This window comes from Oncorhynchus keta, chromosome 35 (assembly GCF_023373465.1).
Source record: "Oncorhynchus keta strain PuntledgeMale-10-30-2019 chromosome 35, Oket_V2, whole genome shotgun sequence".
Taxonomy (NCBI): domain Eukaryota; kingdom Metazoa; phylum Chordata; class Actinopteri; order Salmoniformes; family Salmonidae; genus Oncorhynchus; species Oncorhynchus keta.
Window position 1 is genome coordinate 10,641,870 of NC_068455.1, and position 19,739 is coordinate 10,661,608.

The 19,739-nt window shown below is 44.6% G+C and overlaps 1 protein-coding gene and 1 long non-coding RNA gene across 8 annotated transcripts in view; one reads left to right on the forward strand and one right to left on the reverse strand.

Moving 5' to 3' along the window:
* LOC118368043 (neurexin-3a-like) overlaps positions 1-19,739 on the forward strand; it is a 727,496-nt gene that overhangs the window by 519,423 nt on the left and 188,334 nt on the right. The gene's annotated exons all lie outside the window — the stretch shown is intronic.
* Positions 796-4,973, reverse strand: LOC127915848 (uncharacterized). Of its 3 annotated transcripts, none has more exons than XR_008092517.1 (4): positions 4,911-4,973; positions 3,044-3,101; positions 2,089-2,117; positions 796-831 (listed from the first exon to the last, which is right to left on the reverse strand). It is a non-coding gene; the product is annotated as an uncharacterized LOC127915848 (long non-coding RNA). The 3 variants fall into 3 exon arrangements; XR_008092518.1 differs by lacking the exon at positions 796-831 and adding an exon at positions 1,725-1,760; XR_008092515.1 differs by lacking the exon at positions 796-831 and adding an exon at positions 1,995-2,030.

The following is a 19,739-nucleotide window of genomic DNA, read 5'->3' on the forward strand; positions in this document are numbered from 1 at the left end:
ATAAACTGCAGGAACGTCATGAGCTGCCATCCCTCCTTCCTTTATTTGTCCTTCTCAGAACATCTTCAAAGGGTGTAGGGTTGAGCAGCTTTCACACAAGATACAGAAGAAACAAAAAGGCGCACGTGGATACACACACACACACACACACACACACACACACACACACTCACACTCGCACACGCACACGCACACGCGCACGCGCACGCGCACGCGCACACACACACACACACACACACGCACGCACGCACGCACGCACGCACGCACACACACACACACACACACACAGTACTACCACTATCAGGGACTAACAGTTCTACCTCTATCAGGGACTAACACACAGTACTACCTCTATCAGGGACTAACAGTTCTACCTCTATCAGGGACTAACACACAGTACTACCTCTATCAGGGACTAACAGTTCTACCTCTATCAGGGACTAACAGTTCTACCTCTATCATGGACTAACACACAGTACTACCTCTATCAGGGACTAACAGTACTACCTCTATCAGGGACTAACACACAGTACTACCTCTATCAGGGACTAACACACAGTGCTACCTCTATCAGGGACTAACAGTTCTACCTCTATCAGGGACTAACACACAGTACTACCTCTATCAGGGACTAACAGTTCTACCTCTATCAGGGACTAACAGTTCTACCTCTATCATGGACTAACACACAGTACTACCTCTATCAGGGACTAACAGTTCTACCTCTGTCAGGGACTAACAGTACTACCTCTATCAGGGACTAACACACAGTACTACCTCTATCAGGGACTAACACACAGTTCTACCTCTATCAGGGACTAACAGTTCTACCTCTATCAGGGACTAACACACAGTACTACCTCTATCAGGGACTAACACACAGTGCTACCTCTATCAGGGACTAACACACAGTACTACCTCTATCAGGGACTAACACACAGTACTACCTCTATCAGAGATTAACACACAGTATTTCCTCTATCAGGGACTAACAGTATTACCTCTATCAGGGCCTAACAGTACTACCTCTATCAGGGACTAACAGTATTACCTCTATCAGGGCCTAACAGTACTACCTCTATCAGGGACTAACACACATTACTACCTATATAAGTGACTAACACACAGTACTACCTCTATCAGGGACTAACACACAGTACTACCTCTATCAGGGACTAACACACAGTACTACCTCTATCAGGGACTAACACACAGTACTACCTCTATCAGGGACTAACACACAGTACTACCTCTATCAGGGACTAACACACAGTACTACCTCTATCAGGGACTAACACACAGTACTACCTCTATCAGAGATTAACACACAGTATTTCCTCTATCAGGGACTAACAGTATTACCTCTATCAGGGACTAACACACATTACTACCTATATAAGTGACTAACACACAGTACTACCTCTATCAGGGACTAATACACAGTACTACCTCTATCAGGGACTAATACACAGTACTACCTCTATCAGGGACTAACACACAGTACTACCTATATAAGTGACTAACACACAGTACTACCTCTATCAGGGACTAATACACAGTACTACCTCTATCAGGGACTAACACACAGTACTACCTCTATCAGGGACTAATACACAGTACTACCTCTATCAGGGACTAATACACAGTACTACCTCTATCAGGGACTAACACACAGTACTACCTCTATCAGGGACTAACAGTACTACCTCTATCAGGGACTAACACACAGTTCTACCTCTATCAGGGACTAACAGTTCTACCTTTATCAGGGACTAACACACAGTGCTACCTCTATCAGGGACTAACAGTTCTACCTCTATCAGGGACTAACACACAGTACTACCTCTATCAGGGACTAACAGTTCTACCTCTATCATGGACTAACACACAGTACTACCTCTATCAGGGACTAACAGTTCTACCTCTATCAGGGACTAACAGTACTACCTCTATCAGGGACTAACACACAGTACTACCTCTATCAGGGACTAACACACAGTTCTACCTCTATCAGGGACTAACAGTTCTACCTCTATCAGGGACTAACACACAGTACTACCTCTATCAGGGACTAACACACAGTGCTACCTCTATCAGGGACTAACTCACAGTACTACCTCTATCAGGGACTAACACACAGTACTACCTCTATCAGAGATTAACACACAGTATTTCCTCTATCAGGGACTAACAGTATTACCTCTATCAGGGACTAACACACATTACTACCTATATCAGGGACTAACACACATTACTACCTATATAAGTGACTAACACACAGTACTACCTCTATCAGGGACTAATACACAGTACTAGCTCTATCAGGGACTAACACACAGTTCTACCTCTATCAGGGACTAACAGTTCTACCTCTATCAGGGACTAACAGTTCTACCTCTATCATGGACTAACACACAGTACTACCTCTATCAGGGACTAACAGTTCTACCTCTGTCAGGGACTAACAGTACTACCTCTATCAGGGACTAACACACAGTACTACCTCTATCAGGGACTAACACACAGTTCTACCTCTATCAGGGACTAACAGTTCTACCTCTATCAGGGACTAACACACAGTACTACCTCTATCAGGGACTAACAGTTCTACCTCTATCAGGGACTAACAGTTCTACCTCTATCATGGACTAACACACAGTACTACCTCTATCAGGGACTAACAGTACTACCTCTATCAGGGACTAACACACAGTACTACCTCTATCAGGGACTAACACACAGTGCTACCTCTATCAGGGACTAACAGTTCTACCTCTATCAGGGACTAACACACAGTACTACCTCTATCAGGGACTAACAGTTCTACCTCTATCAGGGACTAACAGTTCTACCTCTATCATGGACTAACACACAGTACTACCTCTATCAGGGACTAACAGTTCTACCTCTGTCAGGGACTAACAGTACTACCTCTATCAGGGACTAACACACAGTACTACCTCTATCAGGGACTAACACACAGTTCTACCTCTATCAGGGACTAACAGTTCTACCTCTATCAGGGACTAACACACAGTACTACCTCTATCAGGGACTAACACACAGTGCTACCTCTATCAGGGACTAACACACAGTACTACCTCTATCAGGGACTAACACACAGTACTACCTCTATCAGAGATTAACACACAGTACTACCTCTATCAGAGATTAACACACAGTATTTCCTCTATCAGGGCCTAACAGTACTACCTCTATCAGGGACTAACAGTATTACCTCTATCAGGGACTAACAGTATTACCTCTATCAGGGACTAACACACATTACTACCTATATAAGTGACTAATACACAGTACTACCTCTATCAGGGACTAATACACAGTACTACCTCTATCAGGGACTAACACACAGTACTACCTCTATCAGGGACTAACACACAGTACTACCTCTATCAGGGACTAACACACAGTACTACCTCTATCAGGGACTAACACACAGTACTACCTCTATCAGGGACTAACACACAGTACTACCTCTATCAGAGATTAACACACAGTATTTCCTCTATCAGGGACTAACAGTATTACCTCTATCAGGGACTAACACACATTACTACCTATATAAGTGACTAACACACAGTACTACCTCTATCAGGGACTAATACACAGTACTACCTCTATCAGGGACTAATACACAGTACTACCTCTATCAGGGACTAATACACAGTACTACCTATATAAGTGACTAACACACAGTACTACCTCTATCAGGGACTAATACACAGTACTACCTCTATCAGGGACTAATACACAGTACTACCTCTATCAGGGACTAATACACAGTACTACCTCTATCAGGGACTAATACACAGTACTACCTCTATCAGGGACTAACACACAGTACTACCTCTATCAGGGACTAACACACAGTACTACCTCTATCAGGGACTAACACACAGTTCTACCTCTATCAGGGACTAACAGTTCTACCTTTATCAGGGACTAACACACAGTGCTACCTCTATCAGGGACTAACAGTTCTACCTCTATCAGGGACTAACACACAGTACTACCTCTATCAGGGACTAACAGTTCTACCTCTATCAGGGACTAACACACAGTTCTACCTCTATCAGGGACTAACAGTACTACCTCTATCAGGGACTAACACACAGTTCTACCTCTATCAGGGACTAACACACAGTACTACCTCTATCAGGGACTAACACACAGTTCTACCTCTATCAGGGACTAACAGTTCTACCTTTATCAGGGACTAACACACAGTACTACCTCTATCAGGGACTAACACACAGTGCTACCTCTATCAGGGACTAACACACAGTACTACCTCTATCAGGGACTAACAGTATTACCTCTATCAGGGATTAACAGTACTACCTCTATCAGGGACTAACACACAGTACTACCTCTATCAGGGACTAACAGTTCTACCTCTATCAGGGACTAACACACATTACTACCTATATAAGTGACTAACACACAGTACTACCTCTATCAGGGACTAATACACAGTACTAGCTCTATCAGGGACTAACACACAGTTCTACCTCTATCAGGGACTAACAGTTCTACCTCTATCAGGGACTAACACACAGTGCTACCTCTATCAGGGACTAACAGTTCTACCTCTATCAGGGACTAACACACAGTACTACCTCTATCAGGGACTAACAGTTCTACCTCTATCAGGGACTAACAGTTCTACCTCTATCATGGACTAACACACAGTACTACCTCTATCAGGGACTAACAGTTCTACCTCTATCAGGGACTAACAGTACTACCTCTATCAGGGACTAACACACAGTACTACCTCTATCAGGGACTAACACACAGTTCTACCTCTATCAGGGACTAACAGTTCTACCTCTATCAGGGACTAACACACAGTACTACCTCTATCAGGGACTAACACACAGTGCTACCTCTATCAGGGACTAACACACAGTACTACCTCTATCAGGGACTAACACACAGTACTACCTCTATCAGAGATTAACACACAGTATTTCCTCTATCAGGGACTAACACACATTACTACCTATATAAGTGACTAACACACAGTACTACCTCTATCAGGGACTAATACACAGTACTACCTCTATCAGGGACTAACACACAGTACTACCTCTATCAGGGACTAATACACAGTACTACCTCTATCAGGGACTAACACACAGTACTACCTCTATCAGGGACTAACAGTTCTACCTCTATCAGGGACTAACACACAGTACTACCTCTATCAGGGACTAACAGTATTACCTCTATCAGGGACTAACAGTACTACCTCTATCAGGGACTAACAGTACTACCTCTATCAGGGACTAACACACAGTACTACCTCTATCAGGGACTAACAGTATTACCTCTATCAGGGCCTAACAGTACTACCTCTATCAGGGACTAACAGTACTACCTCTATCAGGGACTAACACACAGTACTACCTCTATCAGGGACTAACAGTATTACCTCTATCAGGGACTAACAGTACTACCTCTATCAGGGACTAACACACAGTACTACCTCTATCAGGGACTAACCGTTCTACCTCTATCAGGGACTAACACACAGTACTACCTCTATCAGGGACTAACACACAGTACTACCTCTATCAGGGACTAACACACAGTGCTACCTCTATCAGGGACTAACACACAGTGCTACCTCTATCAGGGACTAACACACAGTACTACCTCTATCAGGGACTAACAGTTCTACCTCTATCAGGGACTAACACACAGTGCTACCACTATCAGGGACTAACACACAGTACTACCTCTATCAGGGACTAACAGTACTACCTCTGGCCTGCCTGCTTTCTCTCTCTCTTTCTTTCTCAATCTCCTCTCCCTCTTTCTCTTTCCCTTACTGCCCTCTCCGTCCTCTTCCTCATCTTGCACGTATGTGTGTGCAGAGAGACACTAGTTATCAGGAGCCATTGGTGAGCGTCCGAGGACAAACAAACACCGTTTATCGGTTTCATTCAACATCCCTGACTTGACCAGCACCTGGTCTGTGTTATATAATATTCGATTTCAGCAAAAAATTGTCTACAGATTCAAAACAGCCATGTCAGTGTGGTGGTATTGTGGAGTTCCCCCATTAAATGTCCCCCCACACCTTTATTTAACCAAGTAGGCCAGTTGAGAACAGCTTCTCATTTTACAACTGCGACCTGGCCAAGATAAAGCAAAGCAGTGCGACTCAATTAAGGTTCCACCAACCTCCTGTGGTCTGCAGAGGTTTGGACGGTGATGAAAAACAGAGATGAAAAACAGAGTTTTGTACTTCAGGTTCTATCACTTCCTCTCCCTTTGATACTTTAATATCTTCTTCGTAAATCGGATGCTGTCATGACGAGGACCAGGAAGGGGGCTGTGAATGTGAGCCAGAGTTTGAGGACCCCAATACAACCTGAAATGCATACTAATGAGGATTTATGTGACGTTACAGAGCGAGGCCAAGAAGACCAGGAGAACATGACCATTAAAGTCGCACATTATTGATACTCCAGATTATAGAAAGGTCAACATCTTAGACTCAAACCCCCTCTATGGACCAGGTTATTGCCTGGTCTTGTACGTCCTACTTCATTTTTGTCTCTGAGAAAGTCTCTGGGATGTAGTTAAGAACGACAATACTTTTAGTGGGAGGAATTTCAAACACACATTGTTCTTATTGAAACTAATTGGAAAGCCTTGCTATATAATCACAGTGTGATGTCAGCTATTATTGTTCCCCTCTGATACCAACAGATAAAAATTAATCCCATTTCTAAGAGCAGCTGAATGTTAAATCATTAGTTTTTTTTATCTGATTACAGAAAGCTTAAAAATGTACATGAGAGAGAGAGAGAAAAAAAAACAGCTTAAGAACATTTCTCAACCTTTTTGTGTGAAATGGCTCCCTGTAAATTGTGCTATTTGTCTTGATATAACCTTATCAAATCAACGGTGGGAACACGAACACAAAAGTAGAAGTAATGGCCCATTACCGAGGGTGAACAATCAGTGTCACACTGCGATATGGTGGCGGGGGCTAGCGGCGCCGCCGTAATGCTAATGACGTAATCCCCACACCAGATGTTCTGAATTCTTTTTCCGAGAGCGAGTAAATGGAGCCCTAAAACTGTGGGTTGGAAGTTGTAAGAGATTTTGGCTGCTTTTAATCCAAGGGGAAAGGGTTGTATTTGTACAGCGATGATTGTGGGGATTAGTGTGAGAGTTTACCTGTCACAGAATGACCAGAAACATACTAGATATCATCAAGCGGGTTTGATTAGCCAACATGTTTACTCTTTACACGGATGGATTGCTCTTGGACTTTGTTAGATAGTAATACAGTGTTCTGATGATTTAGTTTTATTGGGATTAGCATTTGAAGAAGCAGCAGCTATTCTTCCTGGGGTGCAAACAAAATATGATGAACACATGAAAAAAATACAGAACACTCATTGGCAGGAACAGTAACAAAATATGATGAACACATGAAAAAAATACAGAACACTCATTGGCAGGAACAGTAACAAAACACGATGAACACATGACAAAATACAGAACACTCATTGGCAGGAACAGTAACAAAACACGATGAACACATGACAAAATACAGAACACTCATTGGCAGGAACAGTAACAAAACATGATGAACACATGACAAAATACAGAACACTCATTGGCAGGAACAGTAACAAAACATGATGAACACATGACAAAATACAGAACACTCATTGGCAGGAACAGTAACAAAACACGATGAACACATGACAAAATACAGAACACTCATTGGCAGGAACAGTAACAAAACATGATGAACACATGACAAAATACAGAACACTCATTGGCAGGAACAGTAACAAAACACGATGAACACATGACAAAATACAGAACACTCATTGGCAGGAACAGTAACAAAACACGATGAACACATGACAAAATACAGAACACTCATTGGCAGGAACAGTAACAAAACATGATGAACACATGACAAAATACAGAACACTCATTGGCAGGAACAGTAACAAAACATGTAACTAATCACTCTACTAAATCAAATCAAATTGTATTGGTCACATACACATGGTTAGCAGACTTTATTGTGAATGTAGCGAAATGCTTGTGCTTCTAGTTTCGATAGTGCAGCAATATCTAACAAGCAATCTAACAATCCCACAACAAATACCTAATATGCACACATCTAAGTAAAGGGATGGAATAAGAATATATACATATAAATATATAGATGAGCAATGACAGAACGGCATAGGCAAGATGCAATAGATGGTATAAAATACAGTGATTACATATGAGATGAGTAATGCAAGATATGTAAACATTATTAAAGTTGCATAGTGTTCCATTTATTAAAGTGGCCAAAGATTTCAAGTCTGTATGTAGGCAGCAGCCTCTCTGTGCTAGTGGTGGCTGTTTAACAATTTGATGGCCTTGAGATATAGTCTGTTTTTCAGTCTCTCGGTCCCAGCTTTGATACACCTGTACTGACCTTGCCTTCTGGATGGTAGCGGGGTCTGTTTACAGTTTCTGACCAGGGGTCAACTTTACCTTAGCTGTATGACACAAGTCGTTGGTGACTAAATATATGTGGTGGACAGGCTCATATTAATGGTTGGAGTGGAATGAATGGAATGGTATTGACAGATAAAATACATGGTCCACTACACCTCATCTGGCATCTGGCCTTCTTTACAGTAACAGTAGGGTAACATACCATTTTTACAGTAACAGTAGGCTACAATAGCATCTTTACAGTAATAGTAGGCTACCATACCATCTTTACAATAACAGTAGGCTACCATACCATCTTTACAGTAACAGTAGGCTACCATACCATCTTTAAGGTAACAGTAGGCTACCATACCATCTTTACAGTAACATTAGGCTACCATACCATATTTACAGTAACATTAGGCTACCATACCATATTTACAGTAACATTAGGCTACCATACCATATTTACAGTAACAGTAGGCTACCATACCATCTTTACAGTAACAGTAGGCTACCATACCATATTTACAGTAACGGTAGGCTACCATACCATCTTTACAGTAACAATAGTCTACCATACTGTCTTTACAATAACAGTAGTCTGCCATATCGTCTTTACAGTAATAGTAGTCTGCCATATCGTCTTTACAGTAACAGTAGTCTACCATACTGTCTTTACAGTAACAGTACTCTACCATACTGTCTTTACAGTAACAGTAGGATACCATACTGTCTGTACAGTAACAGTAGTCTACCATACTGTCTTTACAGTAACAGTACTCTACCATACTGTCTTTACAGTAACAGTAGGCTACCATACTGTCTGTACAGTAACAGTAGGCTACCTAAGCTATCAGAGCATCAACTTCTGCTTTCCCTGGAGTGGAATTGCTGACACAGTGGCTCACACACTGAGCAAACCATTTCCAGCTGCCTCTGAGCAGACGGCTAGGCAGGCCACGATCCATTTCAAACCACCTATTGTTGATTACCCACGGTCCATTTCATACCACCTATTGTTGATTAGCCACTCAGACTTAGGGAACCCATGACAGCAGCAGTTCTGTTGTCCCAGGGTAGCCTTGCTGCCTGCCTGCAGAGTCAGAATCCACTGAGTTGGCACATTGTGCTCTGACTGTGGCCCAGCTATCACGCCAGTCTCCCCCAGCTCCCAGACTCTTCGGTCACAGAAGCTACAGTGGCTTGTGAAATTATTCACCCCCCTTGGCATTTTTCATATTTTGTTGCCTTCCAACCTGGAATTAAAATATATATATTTTTTTTTTTTTGGGGGGGGGTTGGTTGTATCATTTGATTTGCACAACATGCCTACTATTTTGAAGATGCAAAATATTTTTTATTGTGAAACAAACAAGAGCGAAGACAAAAAAACTGAAAACTTGAACGTGCATAACTTTTCACTCCCCCAAAATCAATACTTTGTAGAGCCACCTTTTGCAGCAATTACAGCTGCAAGTCTCTTGGTGTATGTCTCTATAAACTTGGCACATCTAGTCACTGGGATTTTTGTCCATTCCTCAAGGAACAACTGCTCCATCTCCTTCAACTTGGATGGGTTCCACTGCTGTACAGTAATCTATAAGTCATACTACAGATTCTCAATTGGATTGAGGTCTGGGCTTTGACTTGGCCACTCCAAGACAATTAAATGTTTCCCCTTAAACCACTCGAGGGTTGCTTTAGCAGTATGCTTAGGGTCATTGTTCTCCTGGAAGGTGAACCTCCATCCCAGTCTCAAATCTCTGGAAGACTGAAACAGGTTTCCCTCAAGAATTTCCCTGTATTTAGCGCCATCCATCATTCCTTCAATTCTGACCAGTTTCCCAGTCCCTGCCCTTGAAAAACATCCCCACAATGTGATGCTGCCACCATGATGCTGCCATCAGGGTGATGAGAGATGTTGGCTTGGTGCCAGACATAGCATTTCCCTTGATGGTCGAAAAGCTCAATTTTAGTCTCATCTGGCCAGAGTACCTTCTTCCACATGTTTGGGGAGTCTCCCACATGCCTTTTGGCGAATACCAAATGTATTTGCTTATTTTTTGCTTTAAGCTTTAAGCAATGGCTTTTTTCTGGCCACTCTTCCGTAAAGCCCAGCTCTGTGGAGGGTTTGGCTTAAAGTGGTTCTATGAACAGATACTCCAATCTCCGCTGTGGAGCTTTGCAGCTCCTTCAGGGTTATCTTTGGTCTCTTTGTTGCCTCTCTGATTAATGCCCTCCTTGCCTGGTCCATAAGTTTTGGTGGGCGGCACGCTCTTGGTAGGTTTGCTGTTCTTTCCATATTTTTTTTTTTGCGTGAATTTACCCCTTTTTCTCCCCAATTTCGTGGTATCCAATTGTTAGTAGCTACTGTCTTGTCTCATCGCTACAACTCCCGTACGGGCTCGGGAGAGAGGTTGAAAGTCATGCGTCCTCCGATACACAACCCAGCCAAGCTGCACTGCTTCTTAACACAGCGCGCATCCAACCCGGAAGCCAGCCGCACCAATGTGTCGGAGGAAACACTGTGCACCTGGCAACCTTGGTGTGCACTGCGCCTGGCCCGCCACAGGAGTCACTGGTGTGCGATGAGAAAAGGATATCCCTAGGTCTCATTATCTGTAGTCTGAAGGTGAATCCTGTTAGGTCTCATTATCTGTAGTCTGAAGGTGAATCCTGTTAGGTCTCATTACCTGTAGTCTGAAGGTGAATCCTGTTAGGTCTCATTACCTGTAGTCTGAAGGTGAATCCTGTTAGGTCTCATTACCTGTAGTCTGAAGGTGAATCCTGTTAGGTCTCATTACCTGTAGTCTGAAGGTGAATCCTGTTAGGTCTCATTACCTGTAGTCTGAAGGTGAATCCTGTTAGATCTCATTACCTGTAGTCTGAAGGTAAATCCTGTTAGATTTCATTACCTGTAGTCTGAAGGTGAATCCTGTTAGGTCTCATTACCTGTAGTCTGAAGGTGAATCCTGTTAGATCTCATTACCTGTAGTCTGAAGGTGAATCCTGTTAGGTCTCATTACCTGTAGTCTGAAGGTGAATCCTGTTAGATCTCATTACCTGTAGTCTGAAGGTGAATCCTGTTAGGTCTCATTACCTCTAGTCTGAAGGTGAATCCTGTTAGGTCTCATTACCTGTAGTCTGAAGGTGAATCCTGTTAGATCTCATTACCTGTAGTCTGAAGGTGAATCCTGTTAGATCTCATTACCTGTAGTCTGAAGGTGAATCCTGTTAGATCTCATTACCTCTAGTCTGAAGGTGAATCCTGTTAGGTCTCATTACCTGTAGTCTGAAGGTGAATCCTGTTAGATCTCATTACCTGTCGTCTGAAGGTGAATCCTGTTAGATCTCATTACCTCTAGTCTGAAGGTGAATCCTGTTAGATCTCATTACCTGTAGTCTGAAGGTGAATCCTGTTAGATCTCATTACCTGTAGTCTGAAGGTGAATCCTGTTAGATCTCATTACCTGTAGTCTGAAGGTGAATCCTGTTAGATCTCATTACCTGTAGTCTGAAGGTGAATCCTGTTAGGTCTCATTACCTGTAGTCTGAAGGTGAATCCTGTTAGATCTCATTACCTCTAGTCTGAAGGTGAATCCTGTTAGATCTCATTACCTGTAGTCTGAAGGTGTAATATACATTTTGTGGGATTACTGATGCACAATACACTTGGTGAATGTTGGTAATTTTTTGTGCAGACATATCATTTAGTGGGTTTTGGAAATCGGACAACTTCCCTCATGTGAAACAGTCCCCAGCTGACTATGCCATGTGAAACAGTCTCCAGCTGACTATGCCATGTGAAACAGTCTCCAGCTGACTATGTTAGGTGAAACAGTCTCCAGCTGACTATGCCATGTGAAACAGTCTCCAGCTGACTATGCCATGTGAAACAGTCTCCAGCTGACTATGCCATGTGAAACAGTCTCCAGCTTACTATGTTAGGTGAAACAGTCCCCAGCTGACTATGCCATGTGAAACAGTCTCCAGCTGACTATGCCATGTGAAACAGTCTCCAGCTGACTATGCCATGTGAAACAGTCCCCAGCTGACTATGCCATGTGAAACAGTCTCCAGCTGACTATGCCATGTGAAACAGTCTCCAGCTGACTATGCCATGTGAAACAGTCTCCAGCTGACTATGCCATGTGAAACAGTCTCCAGCTGACTATGCCATGTGAAACAGTCTCCAGCTGACTATGCCATGTGAAACAGTCCCCAGCTGACTATGCCATGTGAAACAGTCTCCAGCTGACTATGCCATGTGAAACAGTCCCCAGCTGACTATGCCATGTGAAACAGTCTCCAGCTGACTATGCCATGTGAAACAGTCTCCAGCTGACTATGCCATGTGAAACAGTCTCCAGCTGACTATGTTAGGTGAAACAGTCTCTAGCTGACTATGTTAGGTGAAACAGTCTCCAGCTGACTACGTTAGGTGAAACAGTCCCCAGCTGACTATGCCATGTGAAACAGTCTCCAGCTGACTATGCCATGTGAAACAGTCTCCAGCTGACTACGTTAGGTGAAACAGTCTCCAGCTGACTATGCCATGTGAAACAGTCCCCAGCTGACTATGCCATGTGAAACAGTCTCCAGCTGACTATGCCATGTGAAACAGTCCCCAGCTGACTATGCCATGTGAAACAGTCCCCAGCTGACTATGCCATGTGAAACAGTCCCCAGCTGACTATGCCATGTGAAACAGTCCCCAGCTGACTATGCCATGTGAAACAGTCTCCAGCTGACTATGCCATGTGAAACAGTCCCCAGCTGACTATGCCATGTGAAACAGTCCCCAGCTGACTATGCCATGTGAAACAGTCTCCAGCTGACTATGCCATGTGAAACAGTCTCCAGCTGACTATGCCATGTGAAACAGTCCCCAGCTGACTATGCCATGTGAAACAGTCCCCAGCTGACTATGCCATGTGAAACAGTCCCCAGCTGACTATGCCATGTGAAACAGTCCCCAGCTGACTATGCCATGTGAAACAGTCCCCAGCTGACTATGCCATGTGAAACAGTCCCCAGCTGACTATGCCATGTGAACCAGTCCCCAGCTGACTATGCCATGTGAAACAGTCCCCAGCTGACTATGCCATGTGAAACAGTCCCCAGCTGACTATGCCATGTGAAACAGTCTCCAGCTGACTATGCCATGTGAAACAGTCTCCAGCTGACTATGCCATGTGAAACAGTCCCCAGCTGACTATGCCATGTGAAACAGTCCCCAGCTGACTATGCCATGTGAAACAGTCCCCAGCTGACTATGCCATGTGAAACAGTCTCCAGCTGACTATGCCATGTGAAACAGTCCCCAGCTGACTATGCCATGTGAAACAGTCCCCAGCTGACTATGCCATGTGAAACAGTCTCCAGCTGACTATGCCATGTGAAACAGTCTCCAGCTGACTATGCCATGTGAAACAGTCTCCAGCTGACTATGCCATGTGAAACAGTCTCCAGCTGACTATGCCATGTGAAACAGTCTCCAGCTGACTATGCCATGTGAAACAGTCCCCAGCTGACTATGCCATGTGAAACAGTCCCCAGCTGACTATGCCATGTGAAACAGTCTCCAGCTGACTATGCCATGTGAAACAGTCTCCAGCTGACTATGCCATGTGAAACAGTCTCCAGCTGACTATGCCATGTGAAACAGTCCCCAGCTGACTATGCCATGTGAAACAGTCCCCAGCTGACTATGCCATGTGAAACAGTCCCCAGCTGACTATGCCATGTGAAACAGTCTCCAGCTGACTATGCCATGTGAAACAGTCCCCAGCTGACTATGCCATGTGAAACAGTCCCCAGCTGACTATGCCATGTGAAACAGTCTCCAGCTGACTATGCCATGTGAAACAGTCTCCAGCTGACTATGCCATGTGAAACAGTCTCCAGCTGACTATGCCATGTGAAACAGTCTCCAGCTGACTATGCCATGTGAAACAGTCCCCAGCTGACTATGCCATGTGAAACAGTCTCCAGCTGACTATGCCATGTGAAACAGTCTCCAGCTGACTATGTTAGGTGAAACAGTCCCCAGCTGACTATGCCATGTGAAACAGTCTCCAGCTGACTATGCCATGTGAAACAGTCTCCAGCTGACTATGCCATGTGAAACAGTCTCCAGCTTACTATGCCATGTGAAACAGTCCCCAGCTGACTATGTTAGGTGAAACAGTCTCCAGCTGACTACGTTAGGTGAAACAGTCTCCAGCTGACTACGTTAGGTGAAACAGTCTCCAGCTGACTACGTTAGGTGAAACAGTCTCCAGCTGACTACGTTAGGTGAAACAGTCCCCAGCTGACTATGCCATGTGAAACAGTCTCCAGCTGACTATGCCATGTGAAACAGTCCCCAGCTGACTATGCCATGTGAAACAGTCTCCAGCTGACTATGCCATGTGAAACAGTCTCCAGCTTACTACGTTAGGTGAAACAGTCTCCAGCTGACTATGCCATGTGAAACAGTCTCCAGCTGACTATGTTAGGTGAAACAGTCTCCAGCTGACTATGCCATGTGAAACAGTCTCCAGCTGACTATGTTAGGTGAAACAGTCTCCAGCTGACTATGCCATGTGAAACAGTCTCCAGCTGACTACGTTAGGTGAAACAGTCCCCAGCTGACTATGCCATGTGAAACAGTCTCCAGCTTACTACGTTAGGTGAAACAGTCTCCAGCTGACTATGCCATGTGAAACAGTCCCCAGCTGACTATGCCATGTGAAACAGTCCCCAGCTGACTATGCCATGTGAAACAGTCTCCAGCTGACTATGCCATGTGAAACAGTCCCCAGCTGACTATGCCATGTGAAACAGTCTCCAGCTGACTATGTTAGGTGAAACAGTCCCCAGCTGACTATGCCATGTGAAACAGTCTCCAGCTGACTATGCCATGTGAAACAGTCTCCAGCTGACTATGCCATGTGAAACAGTCTCCAGCTGACTATGCCATGTGAAACAGTCTCCAGCTGACTACGTTAGGTGAAACAGTCTCCAGCTGACTATGCCATGTGAAACAGTCTCCAGCTGACTATGCCATGTGAAACAGTCTCCAGCTGACTATGCCATGTGAAACAGTCTCCAGCTTACTACGTTAGGTGAAACAGTCCCCAGCTGACTATGCCATGTGAAACAGTCCCCAGCTGACTATGCCATGTGAAACAGTCTCCAGCTGACTATGTTAGGTGAAACAGTCCCCAGCTGACTATGCCATGTGAAACAGTCCCCAGCTGACTATGCCATGTGAAACAGTCCCCAGCTGACTATGCCATGTGAAACAGTCCCCAGCTGACTATGCCATGTGAAACAGTCCCCAGCTGACTATGCCATGTGAAACAGTTTCCAGCTTACTATGTTAGGTGAAACAGTTTCCAGCTGACTATGCCATGTGAAACAGTCTCCAGCTGACTATGCCATGTGAAACAGTCTCCAGCTTACTATGCCATGTGAAACAGTCTCCAGCTGACTATGCCATGTGAAACAGTCTCCAGCTGACTATGTTAGGTGAAACAGTCTCCAGCTGACTATGCCATGTGAAACAGTCTCCAGCTGACTATGCCATGTGAAACAGTCTCCAGCTTACTATGCCATGTGAAACAGTCTCCAGCTGACTATGCCATGTGAAACAGTCTCCAGCTGACTATGCCATGTGAAACAGTCTCCAGCTGACTATGCCATGTGAAACAGTCTCCAGCTGACTATGCCATGTGAAACAGTCTCCAGCTGACTATGTTAGGTGAAACAGTCTCCAGCTGACTATGCCATGTGAAACAGTCTCCAGCTGACTATGCCATGTGAAACAGTCTCCAGCTGACTATGCCATGTGAAACAGTCTCCAGCTGACTATGCCATGTGAAACAGTCTCCAGCTGACTATGCCATGTGAAACAGTCTCCAGCTGACTATGCCATGTGAAACAGTCCCCAGCTGAATATGTCTTGTGAAACCGTCCCCAGCTGAATATGTCTTGTGATCCAGTCCCCAGCTGACTATGTCATGTGATCCAGTCCCCAGCTGACTACGCCATGTGATCCAGTCCCCAGCTGACTACGCCATGTGATCCAGTCCCCAGCTGACTACGTCAGGTGAAACAGTCCACAGCTGACCTCTACCATGTGAAACAGTGAGACATTAACCACAGCTAGGGGTTGTGCATCGATGACTCCTTTTGGCTCATATGTTACTTGGTCTGGCTCTGGTTGGTTGTTTAGACATTTTCCTCCACTGATTTCTGTTGTCTCAGATTAACAACGCTTATCGGGTATTTTGTGGCTCAGCACCACAGCACGCACACACTCAATTTACATAAAATAATCCAACTATAGAGTTCTATTTGATTTATGTGATTGATTAAAAGAATTACAATCTTTGTGCATGTATGAATCATCAAATCAGTGAAATGTTTTAACATGAAAGTTGTGTCTCTTGGAAAGTTCTGGTATACACTAGGTGAGTGTGCCCCCGCCCCACTGTACAATTCTCTCCAACGACCTCATTTTTGGGTGACTCATTTCTTCCCTCCTTTCTATGGATGAGTTTTTCTCCACCGTATTTCCTCTCTGTACTTTAGTCGCTGTGGGGAAGCACACCTCGGGAAAACTGTGGTCACAGTTTCTTTGAAAATGATGTTCTTTGGAGGTCTAGAGGTGGAGTCTGCAAAGCAGGCTCTATCAAAACCCATCTCTCCTCCCTACCTCCTCAGTTTATCCCATTTTCGCCGGCTCTGATGCCTCACCACACAGTGACACTTTTGATATTGCTCAGCTGTACCCTCCCCTCCAATGTCCCTCATCCCTCCTCCTCTTCCCTCCCCTTTCGCTCGCAGAGTGGTATCAGAGTGGTATCTTCATTCCCCATCACTCTGAGTCTTGCTCCCTCTGTTGTCACATAATGACAACAGGAAAAGGACGGAAGAATGAGGAGAAGAATAACTCCAGGGAAGAGACATGGCTGTACACAACAAGCAGTATATAACTGCCATATGTAAACATCAGGGCCTGAATAACGGTTCCTCTGCTGTTTAGTCATAGTGGTATCAGCCCACCTATTGGACTGGAAGGTTCATCTGCTGTTTAGTCATAGTGGTATCAACCCACCTATGGGACTGGAAGGTTCCTCAGCTGTTTAGTCATAGTGGTATCAACCCACCTATTGGACTGGAAGGTTCCTCTGCTGTTTAGTCATAGTGGTATCAACCCACCTATTGGACTGGAAGGTTCATCTGCTGTTTAGTCATAGTGGTATCAACCCACCTATTGGACTGGAAGGTTCCTCTGCTGTTTAGTCATAGTGGTATCAACCCACCTATGGGACTGGAAGGTTCCTCAGCTGTTTAGTCATAGTGGTATCAACCCACCTATTGGACTGGAAGGTTCCTCAGCTGTTTAGTCATAGTGGTATCAACCCACCTATTGGACTGGAAGGTTCCTCTGCTGTTTAGTCATAGTGGTATCAACCCACCTATTGGACTGGAAGGTTCCTCAGCTGTTTAGTCATAGTGGTATCAACCCACCTATTGGACTGGAAGGTTCCTCAGCTGTTTAGTCATAGTGGTATCAACCCACCTATTGGACTGGAAGGTTCCTCAGCTGTTTAGTCATAGTGGTATCAACCCACCTATTGGACTGGAAGGTTCCTCTGCTGTTTAGTCATAGTGGTATCAACCCACCTATTGGACTGGAAGGTTCCTCTGCTGTTTAGTCATAGTGGTATCAACCCACCTATTGGACTGGAAGGTTCCTCAGCTGTTTAGTCATAGTGGTATCAACCCACCTATTGGACTGGAAGGTTCCTCTGCTGTTTAGTCATAGTGGTATCAACCCACCTATTGGACTGGAAGGTTCCTCAGCTGTTTAGTCATAGTGGTATCAACCCATCCAGAGTAACCTAACTTCAACTCCAGAATCACATGTAGTCCAAGAGATAATTCCATGTTAAATTCCACTGATGGAAATTGAAATGGAATTGACCACAACTCTGCTATGGAGACATTCCCAAGCTGAGTTCCAAGGAATTGGAATAGAATTGACCTCAGCACTGGCCCACATAACCTTGAATAATTTGGGAGAAACAGTGAGTTAATACAATCATACTGTGGGGGACAGGGAGCTAATGTTCTGGGAGAAACAGAAGGTAACATTAACGTACTGTGAGCGACAGGGAGCTAAGGTTCTGGGAGAAACAGATGGAAACATTAACGTACTGTGAGAGACAGGGAGCTAAGGTTCTGGGAGAAACAGAAGGTAACATTACCATACTGCGGGAGACAGGGAGCTAAGGTTCTGGGAGAAACAGACGGTAACATTACCGTACTGTGGGGGACATGGTTGCTAATCCTCTGGGAGAAACAGACGGTAACATTACCGTACTGTGGGGGACATGGTTGCTAACGCTCTGGGAGAAACAGACGGTAACATTACCATACTGTGGGGGACATGGTTGCTAACGCTCTGGGAGAAACAGACGGTAACATTACCGTACTGTGGGGGACATGGTTGCTAACGCTCTGGGAGAAACAGACGGTAACATTACCATACTGTGGGGGACATGGTTGCTAACGCTCTGGGAGAAACAGACGGTAACATTACCGTACTGTGGGGGACATGGTTGCTGACGCTCTGGGAGAGACAGACGGTAACATTACCGTACTGTGGGGGAGATGGTTGCTAACGCTCTGGGAGATACAGACGGTAACATTACCGTACTGTGGGGGACATGGTTGCTAACGCTCTCTGAGAAACAGACGGTAACATTACCGTACTTTGGGGGACATGGAGTTAACGCTCTGGGAGAAACAGACGGTAACATTACCGTACTGTGGGGACATGGAGTTAACGCTCTCGGAGAAACAGACGGTAACATTATCGTACTGCAGGAGACATGGAGTTAACGCTCTCGGAGAAGCAGACGGTAACAATACCGTACGGTGGGGGTCATGGAGTTAACGCTCTCGGAGAAACAGACGGTAACATTATCGTACTGCGGGAGACATGGAGTTAACGCTCTCGGAGAAACAGACGGTAACAATACCGTACTGTGGGGGTCATGGTTGCTAAAGTTCTGATTTGGCATCCCGCTCAGTTTCCCTGTTATTTTTGCTGGGTTTATATCTAATTAAGTGGCCTAATTTCCATGCATCAGTCTTATTAATGTAATCGTGTTCACCGCTGGTAAATTCAAAATGGCTGGCTTTGTGGAGGTTAGGGGAAGATGGAGGCTTGTTGCTCCATCGTC